At 37.0% G+C, this 20,410-nt stretch overlaps 1 protein-coding gene across 3 annotated transcripts in view; it reads right to left on the bottom strand.

Annotated features, from left to right (window-relative positions):
- HNF4G (hepatocyte nuclear factor 4 gamma) overlaps window positions 1-20,014 on the bottom strand; it is an 83,864-nt gene extending 63,850 nt beyond the window's left edge. For 2 of the 3 annotated variants that reach the window (XR_015743241.1, XM_026706070.2), the window contains exon 1: window positions 19,803-20,010. The gene's annotated coding sequence lies outside the window, so the exon portion shown is untranslated. Of the gene's footprint in view, window positions 1-19,802 lie in introns of all 3 variants that reach the window. The other variant, XR_015743242.1, reaches the window with a different exon arrangement.
- Between the last annotated feature and the right edge of the window lie 396 nt (window positions 20,015-20,410).

Genomic DNA, 20,410 nt, shown 5'->3' with positions numbered 1-20,410 from the left:
GAGATCTCCTACAAATGCAGTAGATTGTAAATACCAATTGCTAGCTCAGCACCCAAGTAATACAATGTGGAAAGAATTGAAATACACAAGCTATGAGCTGGATCCAGACAGGAGGCTGAATCCTAAATGAGACTAAAACAACCTTAAAGTAACTGGATCTAGGCGGCCTCCTAATCTTTTTAATTTCATGACCAACGTGGCTTGTATTCGACAGGCTTCAGAGTTCTCGATTATGTTGAAACTAATTACACAATCTACAGATGGACTAATACCATGCCAACAATGCAAATATTTTCTTGGCCTCCAGGCGGCTTGGTTATAGCATAATTCAACCTTTCATTGCAATAACCCACTCATTCCCTCTGTTCATCTCTTTTGGCACAATCTTGTCCATCAAGACAATTGTTACAGCAGATATGACTGGCAAATATTTACAAGCAACCAAGAAAAAATATTCTGCCATGAAGAATTTCTATATTCTGTCCTAGAAAATTCTAGGAGTTATACTTGGACCAAACCTACTAGGTCAAGAAGTTTAATTGAAGACCCAATGATTTCAGCAAATTTGTTTGACACGGAACAAATCTGGAGTTGATCTCATAACTTTTGCCTTGCAACAACCTATTTCTCAGAATATGTAAATATCTGTCTTCATGTAGAACAAACCCATCCCTTTGTTTAGCAGGTCTAATATGGTACCTGCATTTTCAAAACGCTGATCACTCGATCTATTGTTCTGCCACTTTAAACAGAGTGAGATTCAAAGCATACAGCATATTCACATACCTTTGTGTTTCATTTAAATTATTTGAAAAATAATAAAACATAAGCAGCTACAATTACATGAGACACTGGTATATCACTGATGCATTCTCTAACACAATAACAGTCTTCATCCATTCCAGAATATTCTGTTCTTATAAAACTAAAGTCTCCAAAGCACTTCCCACCCACATAGGGGAAACAATTTGTCAATGGATTTTAAAAAGTGCTTTCTTGAGGTTTCCTGAAGAATTCCAAAATGAATTTTTGCTATATATAACAAAATCCACTGATTAGCTTAAAAAAACAATTACAAATTGTTCCTGATATAGTTCTCTACTTATGACCACAATTGAACCCAAAATTTCTGTTACTAAGTGAGACATTTGTTAAGTGAGTTTTGCTCCATTTTATGACCTTTCTTGTCACAGTTGTTAAGTGAATCACTACCATTGTTAAGTTAGTAACACAGTTGTTAATTGAATCTGGCTTCCCCATTGACTTTGCTTGTCATGATCATGTGATCTCAGGACACTGCAACCATCATAAATATGAGTCAATTGCCAAGCATCTGAATTTTGATCACATGACCATGGAGAAGTTTCAATGGTTGTTAAGGGTAAAAATAGTCATATCATTTGTTATAACTTCAAATGGTCAATAAATGAACTGTTATAAGTTAAGGACTACTGAATAGTGTTTTTATGAGCCTTAAACTACTGGCTATACAGTAGTCTTATTTAAACTACCTCTGGCTTGCACTCATATTCATGCTGTTGGGACATGATGGGAACTTTAGCCAAAGGCATCTAGAAGATGGCAGGTTAGAATGAGTAATATTTTCTGCAAACACATCAAATAAACATGGCTGGGCAACTGGAAAAAAAAATCAATTGAGCATCTATTGAATCCAGAATAAGATAATGAGCCAGCTAATTATGCAAAAGGGTTTGTGACATTGACAAAATATGATCAAAAGAACTTCGTACAGAATGATGCTTGTCTGCCTTTTGTTTGCAGGGCATGGGAAGTGCATATTTCTGCCATTTCAGGGCAGGAACGGTGAAATTTTTGAACAGAAATGCATGCATGATTCAAAGCAAGCTGCTTTCCATCTATAAAACTCGGACCACACATTTTCTGAATAGCTTTTATTCCAGAGCTATAATTGCACTTAACAATGAACTTAAGACCACCATCAGTGAGCTGTTGGACAGTATTATTTGGTCTGTTGTGTGGATGCTTGTGTGTTTTTAGGAGGCGGGGAATTTTGGCAGGTGGGGAGGTGTTTGGGAATTATCATGTGAGTGTGCATGTTGAGTCTGGTCTCTGGGTGTTATGTAAATTCCATTGTATGTATACTATGTATATACGTACAATAGCAATAAAGAATTCAATTCAATTCAATTCAATAAGCAGCCTTTCCAAAATTGATCTATTACATTGCCCTATGAACTCTGCACTTCTGTGAGCTTCAACTGCAGAGTTTGGAACTGTAATGCAGCTATGCCTGCAGGGCATCACTGGGGAAGGTTGCAGGGATCATAATGGTTCATTTGGGTACTTTTAGACACATTATGAAAAGCCCTATGGGGAAGGCTCTGGTGCTAGGACAAGGAAAAAGAAAGGGCAGTGACAATAGCAATGGGTGCTCCATTGGATTACCAGAAGAATCACCTGAGAGACAGATCATCACAGAAAAAATGTATCTGTATCTGTATGTTTGCTAAGATTTTATATGATTTTGAAAGCACTTTATCAATTCATAGGAACAATTGTATCACCTTTTTATAGACTCAATTCTATCAATCTTTTTATTCCCATGTTCAATAAATAAACAAATGACTGAAATTATATTTTATTCAACTTAATTATATGCCAATCATCTGGGAGAAGCAGAGGGAAAGGTTTCACATAAAATGCTAATCATCACTTGATTCTTAATAGGATGAATTTTCTGGATATTTTCAATAAACTCACTAGAAATGTGCAAAGATATTCTTGTATTATTAAGTTATTAAGTTATACTATGAATTATTTTATAGTAGACAGACATTTCTGCATAAGATCACTTCTCATGCTCAAAAGTGCATATAATTGTTTTGAAATTACTGCAATTACTCATATAGATAATATGAGAAGGGAAAAATTTAAATGGGTTTTTAGTTTCTACTAATACAATTTACTCATTGTAAATAAGGAAGAAGATACACCATCAAGTCATCCATCAGTTGTTTGCAAACCAGCAAGAAAAGCTTTCTGGACCACAATGCAAAAACCTCTGATCTATTTATTCTGTAAATGTAAGTGTCTAGAGACCACTGGGCACGTACAGAGTTATCAAGACGCTCTGTGACGGGAAAAATAAAAATAAACATACTAATGACACTATATAACAGTATGTGGGTAAGGCATTTTAGCTTTAAATTACATTCCTAATGAGGTATATAAAGTGGCTCTAAATGGATTTAGGTCAAGCTGTAAGGCTGACCTTTAGCAGCTTATTGATTTTCAATAGTGATCTAGAATGTCATATACCAATAACAGAATTAAATGCTTCTCGTCAGTGAGGGGAGATTGTCAATGGTCATCTCACACATCATCCCTTCATCCAGGGACTGATAGGTTTAGATTCTTTAAAAATATAACACACATAATTCCTTAGCCACATTAGGAAAAAAAATATCAGTGCTAGTCAAGAATAAACAGGCAGATACTTGGAAGAAATCAGTGTTGGACAACTTCATTTAGAAGGTACAAAAATGGGAGAGAGAAAAAACAAGTTAGTGCTGAAGAGACACGAATGAGACTTGCATTGTAGTTTTGTATTATAAACTGTTTTCTTGAAGAACATGGATGATGATGAATTTGAATGTGTAAGGCAAGCTCCTCATTTGGGGACATCAAAATGAACACATCCAAAGCCTATTGTTCACAGGCATGGAGAATTGTAAATTATTGAGTCTAACTAACCCAGATCACTGACCCAGTATTTCTCAACCTGGCTTATTTTAAGATGTGTGGAGTCAACTCCTGGAATTCCCAGCCTTTTTTCCTCCTTGCTTTATGCTGAGCATCCAGAGCTAACTAGGTAAAAGACAAGGGTTTAAAAAGTCAAGATGGTAGCTATAACAGTGTGACTGATCCACCTATCGCAATCGCCACACTGACTTTTTTTAAGCAGACCTGACAGATACCACTAGTTATGGATTTTACATCATTATGCTACAATTCTCCCAAACGTACTTAGCCACATCACGGACAGCAGCAGTAAACAGTCTTCTATGATCCATTATTGTGAAGGACAGCCCATACAAAGCAGCACTTATTTTAAAAGGTTGTGAAAATATAATGTGCATAAAGTGTGCTTCTATAAGAAAAAAGTAAAATGCAGGTATTTAGGTAAGTTGCATAGGAAAAACTTATTATGCAAAATTATGCACAAAATCCATATATCAAAACCTGCAGATACCTCCAAACTCTTGCTGCTATGTTTGATTCACTGGAAATCTGAATGAAATAGTATGAAACATTAGCACTACATATAGCACTCAGACTCTGTACATTTATTTCTGTATCCCTATCCAAAGTAGAGCCTCTCCAAAAAGTTATGCCTAGTTCAGTATTTCTCAGTGTTTTGGCAACTTTAAGTTACATTGAGATCAATTCCTAGAATTCCCTAGCCAGCCAATTCTGAAAGTTGAAATCCACATATTTTTTTATTTGATTTTATTTGATTTGTCAATCGCTTACAAGATAACAGGTATAAGTAAAATCATGAGTAAGAATACAGGAAATAGGTACAAATAAATGGGGACAATAGGACATGGATGGGAGGCACGATGGTGCACTTTTGCATGTCCCTTAAAGGCCTCTTAGGAAGGGGAATCCACACATCTTAAAGTTGCCTAGTTTGAGAGACACTGATCTAGTTCAGTGGTCCCAACGGGTGGGCCACTGGTGGGCCGTGAGAAAATTTTGGTGGGCCACAGAGAAATCTTACCCCCAGAGCACCCCCACAAAGCAATTAATCCAGGCTGCGCAGAAACACAAGGTTGCACCACCCACATGGCCCCCAGGAACCCTCCCCGCCCACATACTCCTTACCTGGTAAACTTGCCTGCTAAATTGCTGTTTTTCCTTTTTCTGACCATCATCTGTTCTGCTGTGCTGGGAGATTTAGATTAGCTAGGAAGCAGGGAATGGTTGGATTTCTTGCTTTCTATCTAGTCTTTAGATCTTCGGCTCAGCATAGCCCAACCTCCCTTAGGACTGAAGGTTTGCTTGCAAGCAAATTCAGTGCAGACTCACGGCAAGCAAATTTGAGAGACTGAGCTAGCCGATGGCAGATAGATAGATCACTGAATGATTCTTTGAGCAACTCAATCTGCCTGCTTTGCCTACCCTGATTTTGGGTAAAAATTGCTCTTTTTTAAAATAAAAAATTCAATATTTACATGCATAGTGTGTTGTGCGTTAATTTTGTGAGTTTGCTTGCTAGCAAATTTTATGTGACAGACTGAGCTAGCCAATGGAAGATAGATTTCTGATTGAATCTGTGATTCTGTGAGCAACTCAATCTCCCTGCCTGCTTTGCCTGCTTTTGGGTAAAAGTTGCTCTTTTTTTATAAAAAATTCAATATTTATATAAATATTTATAATATTTACATACAAGCCATGCCCAGCCAGTCACATAACCAAGCCACACCCATAAATTAGGCCACGCCCACAGAACCAGTTAGTGGTCCCTGGGATCTAAACTTATGAGTTTGGTGGTCCCTGAGGTCCAAAGGGTTGGCAACCCCTGATCTAGTTGATACATAAAGCTCTCCAGCAAAAATGAATCTACCTTCATCTCCCAAGATAACTAGCATCATTGCTGAAGTGGCGTAACTGTTTCCTAAAATTTACTTTTTTCTTAACGAGGTCATTAACATCTAGACTAAATCTACTAAATTTTTTCAAGAATAGGTGCTATATTACACTATGCTGTCCTCCAAGTTTCTTTGGTATGTTTTCAACTTCTTTGAAGTACAGTATACAGAACCAGATCTGGAGATGAGCTAGGTACCACAGGAAGAAACGTCCAAGTCTAGTTACAGGGAATTCTATTTTACTAACCCAGCCTGCTTTCTGTATATTTGCTTAGTTTGGAAAGGAAAATTAAGGCATATCCATTACTTTGCTTATTATAGCATAAAGTCAGATGGGGCCACATTGGCCATTAAATGCAACCTTCTGTTCAATGCAGGAATCCAAATTTAAGCTTCCCTTGCAAATATCTATTCAGTTTTTGCTAGAACATATCCCATTAATGAGGTGGAGGAGTCAACTGTTAAGCTGCTCTTACCATTAGAAAGTTTTCCTTAATTTATTATCATGATTCCATGACCTGTACTCTGGAATGAGTGGTTTGTCTAACTGAAGAGTAGCCATATATATTCCCTCATTTGCCCTTTATCAAGGAAAGAAATGAAATGCTACCAATCAAACATCATGAGACAAATTGCTATAATTTTTCATACTCAGTGCTTCCCAGTTGGCTCTTACAATCAAAATGAACGCCTTGTAAAGTGCACATTTCTTGTGATATCCCAGTTGAAATCTGAATGTTATTTACAGTATTCAAAATGTTAATCATCTCACTGATATATACTTAAGTTGTTTATCTGGAATAATCTAATAAGTTTCACTTTCAGAGCTCTTAGAGCATGTGTCTGTGTGCTGACCTGCACACTCTTGTTGTAAAGTAGAGACTAGTTTCAGTCCTAAGTCCTAAGTGCTGAACTGAAGTGCAAATATGATTAACAGCATTCCTGTTTGCTTAGCATATAATCAGGCAGAACAATAAGAGAAGTTAGTATAAACAAGAAGTCTATTTTTCTCAGCCAATCTTCCAAAATATTCAGTAAACCAAGATTTCAAAATTCAGTCTTAATAACTTTATTTGCATTTAAAGTGTCAATTAAAAAAAACAGATCAGGGAAAGAAGGAAAGATAATTTCAAGAGGCTTTCTGTGTCCCTCTAAAGGCAAAACCATGACAAAGAAGCTTTTCCATATATAATGGATGGATAGCAGGGATGGGATCCGACTGGTAGAACTACCAGTTCTGTTACTCTGCGTTGCGTGCGCATGCACACTTTGCACACGCGAGTCGCACGAGCGCTATTTACGACCTGCTGAGCTGCCTGGACAGCTGAGCAGAGTTCCGTGCAAGTGTGCAGCAGTTGGAAAATCCCTTTTTTCCTGCTTTTTCAACTGCAGCTGTGTCATGCAAAGCAGCTGCGGTTGAAATAGCAGGAAATAAAGGTCAGGTAAGAGCCTGGGCGAGCGGGTGGGCCAAAACAGCAGCAGACACAGAACTGGTTCGATGTCTGCTGCTCTTCAGAGCTACCAGTTCTACAGAGGTGGACAGAACTGGTAGAAACCCACCCCTGATGGATAGTTCTAGTAAGCTTTCTAATATTTTCCCATTGAAAGAGCTCAAGGATTCCAAAGAGAGAGCATATGCTAATCTCATAGCTATTAGATCAAAAGAAAACATTAAAATTATATGATAAAAATAGCCAAATTTTGATGTGTTGGAGACATTTGGAATGTTGAGATGGTATTGTGAGTGTTTTCTCAACAGATCTGCTCTGGCCTTGTTTATTCATAGAATGGCTATCATAATCATTTAATCATAATCATGCAAGCCTCAGTGTATTAGTATTCTCCCTGTCCCAGATTTTAGCCCCTATTCCAGCCAAGCACTTTTACCTCCTACTCATCTTGACACTCTAACTTAATTTCATACTTTCATCATTTTTTTCCTAAAATAAAATTAATAAGAAAGATGTAAAACTTTGCAATGTATTTATTTCCCACTTTCAAATATATGTGTCTGTGTGTGAGACACAGAGGAGGAAACTTGGTGGAAAAAGTTTGTGGGCCCCTTGACACATTGGGAGTCATCAAATATTAGGGTGTCAAAAAGGTAGAATGCAAACCTAAAGAAAAATCAGAAGAGCAAATCTATATCCATGAAAGTAAGGTTAAATGTTTAAGTTTCTGTATAATTGAAACATTCCAAAATTGGCCAACAAGGCACGATAAATTGATCCAAAACCTAGAGATAAACTTCATCTATTTTGTTCCATTACATTTATCATCAAAATATTAACAGTAGTATGCAGGGGTGGGATTCTACAGGTTCGCACCTATTTGCTAGAACCAGTTGTTAACATTCTAAGCAGTTCGGAGAACCGGTTGTTAGAAGAAATTACTGGCCTAATCCTGAAAAGAAGGCAGGAAGGAAACATTCTGGTGTTGCTTACAGAAACTGCCTCTCCATGAACTCTTATTACATTCTTGGCAGGACTAGACTTCCTGTCTCTGGAACTTTTCTGGAGTTTTTTACCCCTCCTTTGCTGGTACTTTGCTTGTGTGGAGTGAGCATTCAAAGTTACAATGGCACTGGAAAAAGTGACTTATGGCCATTTTTCACACTTACGACTGTTGCAGCATCCTCACAGTCATGAGAGGCCAGGCGAAGAGATGTGTGCCTCGATGTGAGTGATGTTGAGTTGGCCACGCCCAGCCAGTCACATGACCACCAAGCCAATTGGAGATACCAAACCAAATCATAAGCCATTTTTTACAATTAGCACACAAATGGAATATTTGGGAAGAGTGGGTACTAGCCAGTTGGTTACTGCCATGGAAATGAAGCAGGACAAAGCATACAAGTTGTCCCTCAAAAACTTCTGGCTGTTAGTGCTGAAGGTTCTAAAATGATGGTTCGCATGATGGCCTAAAAATACTTTGTGATCCGCCCTAAGACACAGAAGGCTAGTCTAAAGTTCCTTTTACTCTTGCTCCTCAGAGGCTACAAAGGGCAGGCAACTAGCTCATAGTATTTTAAAATCTCAAGGGCTGCCATGTCATGTTGTGAAGTAAATCTCATACAATTCATCACCCAAGTTGGAGGAAAATAGTTTGAAGCTCAAAAATAATGAATTCTGTCATTTCCAATAGAAGTGTGAAGGGAGAATTATGAATGAACCTTTTAAAAATACGTGTGTGCAGGGAGATTGCCCTTCTATGAAATGAAAGCAGCACGCTTGTGTTTAAATGGCCCAATCCTGAATCCGAGACCTTTCGCTTTCAATTAACTTAAATTGACAATTGGAAAAGGGCTGAAAATGTAGCCTGGCTCTATCAGTTTGATAGATTTCAGCTTTGACATTATATGTGTTATTCCAACCTGAATTTACCTTTTTAAAAAAAAGGAAGAAAGAAAATGTAAAGTGAAAACCTGATTCAATCACAATGATTGAATTATATTTTAAAATATCTACAAAATACCTAAAAATTTAGCACATTTGTGTTTTGCTTTTGATGTATCCACCTGTCAATTATGGCAGTTACGTTATCATATCAGAATTTCACAATAATAATGCATTCATGACCCAACCTTGAGAATATTTACTTAGATTTGTGTACTACGAAGTTCAGTATGGGCATCTGGTGTTCATCAAATTGAACTTTAAGTTTTAATATAAAATATAACACAAATAAAATGAGAATTCTATGTGCTCCTTTGCTTAAAGTATGGCATTTTATGTTTTGCAATGATAATATTGTAGGAGAATTCACCTATCAGCCAAACAATAACAATCATTTCATCCTGTAAGGTTGTGCATAAGCACTGAAATAAAGCAAGTATCAGAACAATAAATCAGGTAACAACAAGAATTGACTTCATATAACATACTGGATATGCAACCCTGCTTTTACTTCATGCTTAACATCGCTGTAATAAGGAATTTCTTTTACCTGTTTTTTTCAGCTTAGTTGCCATGCAAGGATGGGTTCTCATACAGGGTTCACTTAAACAAGATGTCAGAAAGAAATTAATCATCATTTAAAATTGCATACCTACCTATAAAATTACCATTAATACTGCTAAAAAATAAAGTTAGGAGATCAATGAGCCAAAGCATTGTGAGGCAAGCCACTCAGCATCCAAAGCCTACCTTTCAATTGCTATTATGTGATCAGACAAATCACATTCTTTCACATGCTTTCAGGTCCAAAGCTGTAATCTTAGACTGACCTAAATTTCATGTTATAGATTGGAGTTTAAATTATTAGTAATATATCCAGAGAGAGAGAGAAAGTGAAAAAGAGAGAGATGTCTGAGTGGACCAACAGATACTGTATACATAGATTTTCAATAGATTCCTGACAAATCCCTCAATAAAGGCTCTGAGCAAATTTAGCTGCCATTGTCAACCACTGTCATCTTCTTTCTTGCAGACTAAGTTGGAATTACACAAAAATTTAAAAATTTCTGATGAATTGTTTACCAATGTAGGCTTGCCAATGATAATTGGGACTAGGTACAACCATTAGTACAGTTGCACCAAATTACGATGGCAGATCCAGCAGTCCCAGGTGCCATTGATAGGCAAATCCAATGTGGTCACAGAATCTTGCAGTAACATGATTGCCATTTGCAACCTATTGACAGTTTTCCTATTGACTCTGCTTTTCAGAAGCCAGCAGTGAAAGTTTCAAACCACCACTACATGATCATGGTTATGCTGTGATGCCATAATAGCAGGCTGGTTGCCAAGCTCCTGAATCATGATCATGTGATGGCCACAACTGTGCAGACCTGTTTTAAATCCCTATTATTCAGCACCATCATAACTTGGAATGCTCATTGAACAAGTGAGGACTAGCTGTACTGTAGAAAAATCCAAGAAATATGAAAAATTTACTGCAATTGCTGTTTCTCAGGTATAAATTATATTTATAATGAAATCCAAGTTCAAATTCTTGCACATTTTCTCTTGCTTAAGCTATGAAGTGGGCTGAACTACCTTTCCTTTTGATGGGAAGTCCAGTTTTCATCTCTTTTTAGTTATGTCATTAGCAGAATCTTATATCAGGTTATTTTTCTCTATGTAATAATTAACTGCCATGACTGCTAATAGAACAAGAAATAGGAATAAACAGATAATTCTCACATTGGTGAGTTATGCAAGATGGAAGGCTGAGCCCAAGTGTTTTTAACTTGCATAATGGCAACCTGGAATTAGAACCGAGCCCTTAAGTGGCCGTATTTGCATATGGTTTCCACATTCAAAGTGGAAAAATAAAAAAGGAATTGTGTAGAGTGTCAAGCTGCACAAAGATCTTTCCTAGTGAATAGGCTTTTAAATGGCAAATATAATATCTGTTAGCATAAACATTGCAGATTTTGCCTATATATTAATGAGATGTCAGCTGGTAGGGAAGAAACATGAAAGGGATCCTTGAGTCAGGGTGGATATCTCATGTCAACCAGTGCACAGCTCTTGTAGAAATCAATGCTTAAAATCATTAGAAAAGAAACTGAAAAACAGGCTCACTGATTCAATAATGTTCTTTAAAACTATGTAGTGAGTGCACACTTGGGTACAAATTCAGTTACCACATCAGAAAAACAAAAGGAACAAATATAGACAAAAATAGGATGGTAGAGTGACTTCTTTATTTATTTTTTTTAAAAAAAAACCTATGGCAGAACCCTGGTGCTGTTCTGTTTGGAACAAAGGAAGGTAAAGGGAAACATGACAAAAGTGCTGCATTTAAAATCACATATAGCTTAGATGACACAAAGCATTTTCTCTTCATCTCTTACAATATTACAATTCTGAGTCACTCTCTTCACTGCCATTATTTTTCACCAAGTACATATTCATTGCTAGTAGTGATGTTAACAGCAACCAGTTTGCATGGTTTTAAAGGGAAACTGGATATAGTCGGGAGGATCAAACTAACAATAGCCCCTAATATTATGCTTTGAATTCTTGACCCTATCTCTTCCTCTTTTACTGTATATACTTCTTAAGTACTTTAATGTATTCCATTTCTGCTACATTCAACTAACTTTCTGCTTCTCTTTACCCAAACTCTTAACTACCTATAACAAAGTAAGTGAAATAGCAGTCTTAAACAGTCAGTTTCACTTTCATTCCTTACAAAAGATTACATTTTTAAAATTTTGTAAAACTGTTTCCATTGATTCCCCATCTTTAATAAACATTGAACTAAGGTTTACATGTTTTTCTATTTAGAATAGTTTTTTATTATTTTTTACATCTAATCTACAATCCTTCATTCCATTTTTCCTGCCAGCAGAACTACCTAGGTAAAAAGGCAGGCATGTATGATATCACTTGGTTGTTTAATGTATTTACAGAAAATTATAATGAATGCTTGCAATGACATTAGACACATTAGTTGGAAATGCAAAAATATGCATACCTTTTTATGTAGACAATTTTGTGTTGTTGATTAAGAACCCAAATGATTTGCTGTGAGATTGACAGAACAAGGAGTTAGGATCTACCTTGGTCTTTCACATATTAATTTTCAGGTCCCAACTCCTTGTTGTATCAATCTCACGGCAAACTATTTGGGTTCTTAATCAACAACACAAAATTGTCTACATAAAAAGGTATGCATATTTTTGCATTTCCAACTAATGTGTCTAATGTCATTGCAAGCATTCATTATAATCTTCTGTAAATACATTAAACAACCAAGTAATATCATAAATGCCTGCCTTTTTACCTTATCAATGTTGATTCACAAACCATTTCATTTATCCTCACGTTTTACTTCCATCATATATTATTCTCATTGCCTTCAGCAACCAATTTGCAATACCATATTATTTTTGCGTTCAATTTGGCTACCTTTGTAGAAGAGAAATATTCTTCCAATCAACAGGCACAGATTTAATTTTAGTTTAGAAACATGTTAAACAAACCAAAGTTACTCTATAAGTATAACCACAACAATGAATTAGAATTTCTCTAATTACCAATCAATGTATCTTAAACTTTTTTTAATATTTTCTGATCAAATATGACTTCTTTTTCATATTTTTTCTGAAGACATGAGCATTTGTGGCATGTCATTCAACATCTCACTGTCACTCCCTTGCCAGTCTCTAAAATATTCTTCCAGCATACCTTCATTTCAGTTTTATCCCAAATAGCTTTATTACTTCTATTTTTAATTTCATTCATCATATTGAAAGCTATTTGTTTAGTCCTTTTCACCCACATGCAAAATACTTATTTCCATACAATTCATTCTACATGTTATGTGCCTCTTTTGATTTTAACATTCCCTTCCTTTATATACAACAATCCTTTCTCTCTATGCACCATGTACAGTACCTTTCACCCCGATTTTTGTAGCAATTATTCTTTTTCAACCACAGCCTCTTTTCCTTCATCATACCTCTTTTTTCATATTTCCAACAATGCAACTCCATGCATTTCTGAGGCACATACTTCTTTACTCTTTTTCCAAGTAGCTTCCTTATCTTTTTTTCCTTGAGTCTATTTTCTAGTAACATCTTAATGTAATTCAGTTAAAAATGGGAACAGAGTGAATACTAACTATATATATACATCCAATCCATAGATTAGGATTCGTAATGAAATTATGCAACAATAAAACACATTTTTAGAAATATTATATACATTGGGTATATGTATGTACCCAATATATGTGTGTGTATGTGTATTTGTGTGTGTGTTTATTTGTTTGTTTGTTCTAAACGTATGAATGTTAAATAAACTTTTTTATTAAAATAAAAATTTGTAAAAAAGAAATACTAAATGCTGGACCTTCTGAAACATTGGTCAGAACATGAAAAAGCAACAGCTTCTCAGCATTATGAAAAAAAAGCATTATGAAAAAGCAACAGCTTCTCAGTTTAGTATGTAGCTTTAATATAATTGTTACAAAATTCCTCCAATTCCAAGTAACTTTATGAATTTTATTTGGATGCAAGACTATTGAATTAACTAGAATTAGATACTGGTGGTATTTGAATACACATTTACCTGGGAGCAAATGCACTGGGATAAAAATTTGCAGCAAGTCCTCTACAGACAAGGACTACAATGCTAAGCAGAATTAAGAGAGCCAACATTTCCTGGAAGTCAGGGAAAATGTTTGGTGCAAACATTTTAAGGCCTGTCTGCATTTCTTTTCTTAAAAAGGAATACAAAATCCCCAGCCCTAGTTTGTAAACCCCAAGGCCCTCTGAGATCCTGATGCCAAAATTCAGCAGCAATGTGACCAATTTGGGATAGAAAAAAAAATAGTGGAAAAAAAACCATCATAAATAAGGATGGGAAGGAAAGCACAAAATCTCTGTAGCAGAAAATAGTTTGCCTCCTCTATATTAATTTATGCTGGGTTTTCTTTCAACTGTTTCTTATAATGTATAGTTCAGTTTGCACAACATGCTAAGTTACAATTTTTATAAGCAAGTTTTATTGATTACAATATCATTTGTAGAATTCAGATTTCAAAAATTATGTTGTTTTTTTAAAAAAAAATCAGTGCTGGGTTTTCACATTACAGTTAGCCAGACCTAAAGAAACCATATGCATACCTTTATTTATTTGGTTCATTAATCAGTATTAAAGTGCAACTCCAGTCTTTAAAATATCTACTACCAGAGCTGGGTTAAGCACTCATTAAAAAAATCCAGATAACCACCAGATGGTAGCAATGGATCAGAAGTTTATTTGTTTGTTTTTATTTGTTTGTCTTTGTTTAATACTTTATTTAAAAATTGATTTATTTATTTACCTGCTGCAATATATTGTTTGTCCAGAAACCTCCCATCTACTACTAAGACAGATAATAAGAAAAGCCTTCCTGGATAGGGAAATAAAATCTGAACACTTCTTAAATGTGATAAAATTATATTTGCATAGCTAGATAGAAGGGAAAAAGAAGCCCTGTTAGAAAACAGAAAGTCCCAATTAAATTTATACATATGCCACTGTGACATCATCTGTTGGTTGCTCTGAAAATCAACATAAACTTCTCTTTATCTTAAAAATTCTGTTTCAGTAATCCATGAGTAAAAAAAAAAAAAAAGCAAGAAAAAAGCCTTGGGTTGTTGTTTTTTAAAGACGTTTTCTGAGTGAGCTTCTTGAACAACAGCTATGAAATTACAGCAGTATGGTATGTTATTACTGCCTTTCAAGAATTCAGCACACTTCTAAATCTAATGCAGCCCTGTGAAATAAACCATTGTCATGTTCCATACTAAACAATGGAGAACAGAGGCTTCAAGATAATGGTTTGCCTAAATCCACCTGGGGACCTCAGTGAAGAAGCAAAATGTGAACTGCTTAAATTCATAGTTAAAACATCCATACTATACTCCAATGTAAAAAACATCTTTTTTGTGGCACTAAAGCTCCATTTAAAACATTTTTTCATTGTACTGAACTAGGAAACTGTAGCCTAAGTCTAAAAAAGGCTTAATATAGTTTAAAAATAAAGGCTAACTCCCAAAACTAGATGCTCCAAAAATCACAAGTTGTCTGCCTGTATTTTACTCTTGCATGTTGTGCACCGTAATTTTGTTCCCCTCCATGCACTAAAACTTGTTGAATCTCTGCTATACCCACTTGGTAATAAATCTCATTAAATTCTCTGGAATTTGCCTGTTTCCCAACATTGTACTGTTAGACTCTTCAATCAAATGCCACCTTACTACATGGAAATAAATCCCTCTCAATGCAACTGAACTTATTTCTATAGGCAAAACACTGAAGGTAATCCATACGACAAAACAAAAACAGGATAATGGTTTAAATATACTTGAAAAATCCAGAAGAAATTCAATACTACCATCCATTCCAGAGTGCTACTCCTACTAATGTTAGTGAATAGTATAACAAAGTAAGTAGAAACTTTATAAATAAAATATTCCAAAATTTGGGATGAGATGTAATAATGAGACTACTTTCATAATAGCTGTGTTTTTTATGCAACACAGTATCTTCTAGTAACTGAACCATAATTTATTGAATTAGCTAAATGGCTTTAATTTCTACACCTTATGGCGTCACATCACACTGGCCGATTGCCAAAATGGGAACACTATGCCCTCCAAGTCTCTTCTGGAACCCTCAGAGTTTATGGCCTCTGATCATGCTACTAAAAACTGAAGGCGTGGTTTCTGCTATTTTGAGGTTTGATAGTAGTGTAAAGTATTTACACTTTCAGCAAACTGGCATCAACAAAACACATGGGATTAAAACTTCCATCATCCCCTGCAAACTGAAAAGACAAGAAGTTATAGTCCAACATAGTGTCTCTCAACTTCTGCAGCTTTTAAGATACATAAACTTCAGCTTCCAGAATGCTGCCTGGGGAATTCTGGGCATTGAAGTCTACATATCTTAAAGTTGCTGAAGTTGAGAACCCATGTTGAAGGACAACAATAACAGCTAACACTGGGCAATAGCTTCTTTCCCTCTACATATCACTTGGGATTTCACCCCACAGTGGAAAATACAACCTTTCTGTTAATTTGAAAGCAGACCAGATCTTCCACTTTACTCAGTGTTAAATGAGGAAAGACAATTTCTACTTTGCTATCCCTAATCAAGTCTGATGAACATTGGAGGAAAGAGAAAAATGGTTCTGTTTTCCAATTGCACAAGCCACAAAAATGAAAGACAATGTTCTGAAAAAAGTAGGTGCATTGGGATCTTGTCCTATGCTTGATTTTTTTAATGTGTATGAGGTGTGCCTCAGGCAGAGCTGTTGTGCATCTGTGAGACAGGAAGAAAGAGACAGGGAAGCAAGTAGCACGCAATGAAAACAGCATCTAAACTGTTTTTTTCCCTTTCTCAAAGCTACAGAGTGACAGAGGAATTATGGGAAGCATGGAGTCGGTTACAAAAGAACATTTTAAGTGTTTTTCCATCTTAACTCCCTTTAAACACGTTTTCAAAAAGCAACAAGAGGAAGAAGAGAAAAAGAGAATGGGATGATCAATAAAACATTCAAAACAGCCTTCCCACAACTGACATTTTACCTGAATATTTCATAGTGTATAGTCTACTTTTGTGTCTGTTGGTGTTACATGAAATGCAAAATCATCTCCTTGAGGAACAAACCAAACTAAACCCAGTAGGACTTACTTCTGAGCAATCATATACAAGTATGTGTTTTATCTACAAGGAGCTTAGAACTCCAACTTCCTCAGAAATAGGTAACTAAATGAATAAAAGACATCTAATACTGGAGAACAAGGAATTATTATTTTGTCATGTCATCAGTTCTAAATTCCAAACATATTTAATTCAAAGTTAAATTCCATTAATACAGTAATAACTATTTCTCCAAAAGTTTGTTTAGAGTTCCTCTTTTTTCAATTGACTTATTCTTTCACTTTCAGGAATTTTCTATACATGCTTATTATACTGAACACTGTACCTATAAAGAGTAGCCAATATGCCACATGAGATCCAGACTCTTTCTTGGTGGAAGTTGATTTGTCAGTTTTAGAAAAGACAGTATCACTTTTCTCATTGCAATACTTACTAATAGTACTGTGGTAGCTTTAGGCTCTAAGTAGCTTGCGCAACTTAGAGAAAGAGTCAGATTTATATCTTTACAATAATGGTAGGCCACAAGAAAATAGCATGCCAATCAACTAACTGATAGCCAGTGTCTCCAAGACAGCAATGAAACTGGCAGTGTCCATGAGCCTGATACCACTAGGGGTGCTTGGCAATGTTTCTTACAGGCAGATATGGCTGTGAAGCAGCAGGTCTTTCTTGGGAGTGTTCTTGGGAGTGTCTGGCCACAGACTATTTTTCAAAAAGTGCCAGCAGCACAAGGCAACATGTGATCCATGGGCATTATTTTGTGTAGATCTACCGTAGAGACAGAAATAGCTACATAAGCAAGCTGACCACTGATGTTTCTTCCAGAGAGCTGGACAAGTTGTCATTCAGTCCAGAAAGATAATATCACCAGTTTGGGTGTGTCTGTATCAGTGTGTGGAAAGAGTGCAAAAACAGGGTGTACTGTAGAGGCCCGTGATGATTTAGACTAGGTCACCAATCTTCAAGTGGATAATAACCACTTAATACAGCAGGAATGGTACACATAATGCATGAGGACTGTGCTGAATTTGAAGAGTTTGGGAGTTTTTTTTAAAAAAAATGTTTTATACATATCTAGCCATAGTTTACCTATTTCCTATCTTGAAACTATACTTTTGAATTTTCAATGATTATGATAAAAAGAAAGACCCAGATGGCTTAGGAATCACAGGATTTGAGCCGGATTCTGTGGTACTGCACAGATGGTACTGCACAGATGCCTCCACTGTCCATGGGAATTAGGACAATGGAACTGAGGTCAACAATATCAAAAAGGTAGGACCTGCTCACTGCTCATTCCTCATCTAGACTAGGAGGCTTACCTTTAAAACTCACCTAGTACTTTACGCTATAAAACTGTTGTGACAAGAAATAAGCAGAGAAATAACCCTCTAAGATCCCAAAGACCCCAGATGAAGGTAGAATTAAAATAAAGGGAAATACCAGGCTGAAAGAAGAGGACTCAATAGTGAAAGGTAATTGATGGACAATGGCATCTGCAGGGCCTTTTTATCATCTCTTTCATTCATCTCATTTAAATAATTCATATTCTACATCAGTATTCTCCACTAGCATCCCTTAGGTATCCTGGGACAAACCTCTAGAAGTCCTTTAAAGAGTTACACTGTAGATAATGTATAACTAGAATACTAGCACATAGTATTCTAGTTATACATTATCTTAAAAGGCAGTTGATAAGACTTGGAGCCAATTGACTTTTTTTTTAATAACTTATAGAATTGTCATGAAGACAAAACAAGAAAGAGAAAAATAATCAGTTTTGCTTTTACTATCTTGGGGAAAAAATGTAACCAAGAGTGGGAGGTAATGAAATATACTGATTTGAATAATCAGCCACTTTGGGTTCAGGCATTAACTGTATGGTGGAAAACAATATCTTTAGAGTTATCATTTTAAATATGACTGTTTCATTCAGTTGCTTTTTAAAACCATAATCAGACAAGGAAGTTTCATGTAAATGTACTGTCATGTATATGAAGCAACTTAGCAGAATTAATCAAACACTGAAAGATCTGCATAACAAAATAATCTTTTATAAAAAGGGAGTTTTATATTGGATAGTTTTAGATTCACCAAATGTAATGGTCTCTCACTCTTTTCTTGTTCAATTGTCAGTATCTTTATTTTATTTAGACCTCTTTGCCCTAAATATGGGGCTGCAAAACTTAATTCTTAAAATGAGTGCAAGGAATATGCTAGATTATACCACCACCTGTTATTATAGCCAAACAGCATTTGGTCAATTTAGGAAATGAAATAGATAAACAACAATGGAGCCGAACTCTGGAGACAAAGTCCAAAGTAGGGTCAGGACAATGGATAACAGAGGCACTAATATTTCCTAACATTTTCTTTCTGTTAGCTCTCAGGTGGAGGCAAGCACTTCCTAACCGCAGTGGAATTTATAGTGGTTTGGGGAAACGCCCTGGGAATAACCAGAAATCTCTGCACTTTTGAGGAAGCTATCCAAGTTTGGTTGGTTTTTTAAGGAAGCAGGATGGTGGGGCAACTTGTCCTTAACAATCTACTCTGAAACCCATCCCACCGGAAGTGGGATAAAAGAAAGGGCTCCAGTTATCGGGAAGGGGAGAGCTCTCCCAGAACTTGTTTTAAATCCAACTCCAAAGTGAATTAAAACTTCTTTCAGTATAAAAGGGCAGGTAACCAGGGCTAGAAAATCTTGGAATTCACATTTTCGGAGAGAGACAAGCGGATCCAGCCCCTTCCAGCCAGAAAGGGAAGCAAGAGCTGGCTGCCTTCGTTCCCCAATAGGAGGCTGCAGTCCCGCCGTTTCAAGGGGCGGGAGGCCCTGAGTAGGCAAGGCGGCGGCGTGACCTCTCGACTGCGAAGCCGTCGCTCTCGCTTCTTTCTCGCCTTGTCATGGTAGCAGCCCGGCGGCGAGAGGCACTGGAGCTCCGCCGGCTCCCAGCTGGACCAGAAAGGCCTCGTAGTTCCGAGCAAGGCAAAAGCGCCGGCGCACGGTCGGCCGAGCTCTGCTCTCGTCTTTCTAGAGGCGCCGGCGGAAATAAAAACTTACCTGGCGGGGGAAGCAACTGCGAGTCAGCTTAGAGCCGCCTGGGGAACATATCCGCGCTTCCTCCCCCTCAGTTTCCCCGGCGGGCCTTGACTTTCGCTCGCCGGCCACCAAGCGCAATCTGCCCCGGCGGGGGAAGAGAGAAACAAAATAGGAACCTAGCGTAATGGCGACGGGGCCGGCGCCGGAGCCCCGGCAGTTGCTTTCAGATCGATTTACTAAACAAACTGAGACGTGGGTGGGGATGTTAAACAGTAACTAGGAGCGCAAGGAAAACTGAAAGTTTTTGCTTTCCCGCATGTCGGCTGGGCTTCAGTTTCTTATACCCGGGAGCCATTTCCCTCACGGGCGAGCTCCTGCCCGCCTTGTGCCCGACGTTCAGCCTTGCTTTGGGCTGGAAAAACCCAGCGCCTCTGTGCTTAGACGGAATGCAACTCACGAAGAGCTGCCACGCGTCGCAGGTGGGATAGGGCTTTCGCGTTGAAACGAGGTGTGCGTTTATTCGTGGCATTCTCTGAAATTTTAATCCAACTTGGTTTGCAGAGGGTCGCGCATTGCCACCCAAGGAGCCGCTACCGAGGGGTGCGGGTAGTAGAGCGACCTCCCCGTGG

Source organism: Pseudonaja textilis, chromosome 3 (assembly GCF_049901715.1).
Source record: "Pseudonaja textilis isolate UNSWEBS1 chromosome 3, rPseTex1.2, whole genome shotgun sequence".
Taxonomy (NCBI): domain Eukaryota; kingdom Metazoa; phylum Chordata; class Lepidosauria; order Squamata; family Elapidae; genus Pseudonaja; species Pseudonaja textilis.
The sequence above is the reverse complement of the archived record's forward strand: the minus strand, read 5'-3'. Positions and strand labels throughout refer to the sequence as shown.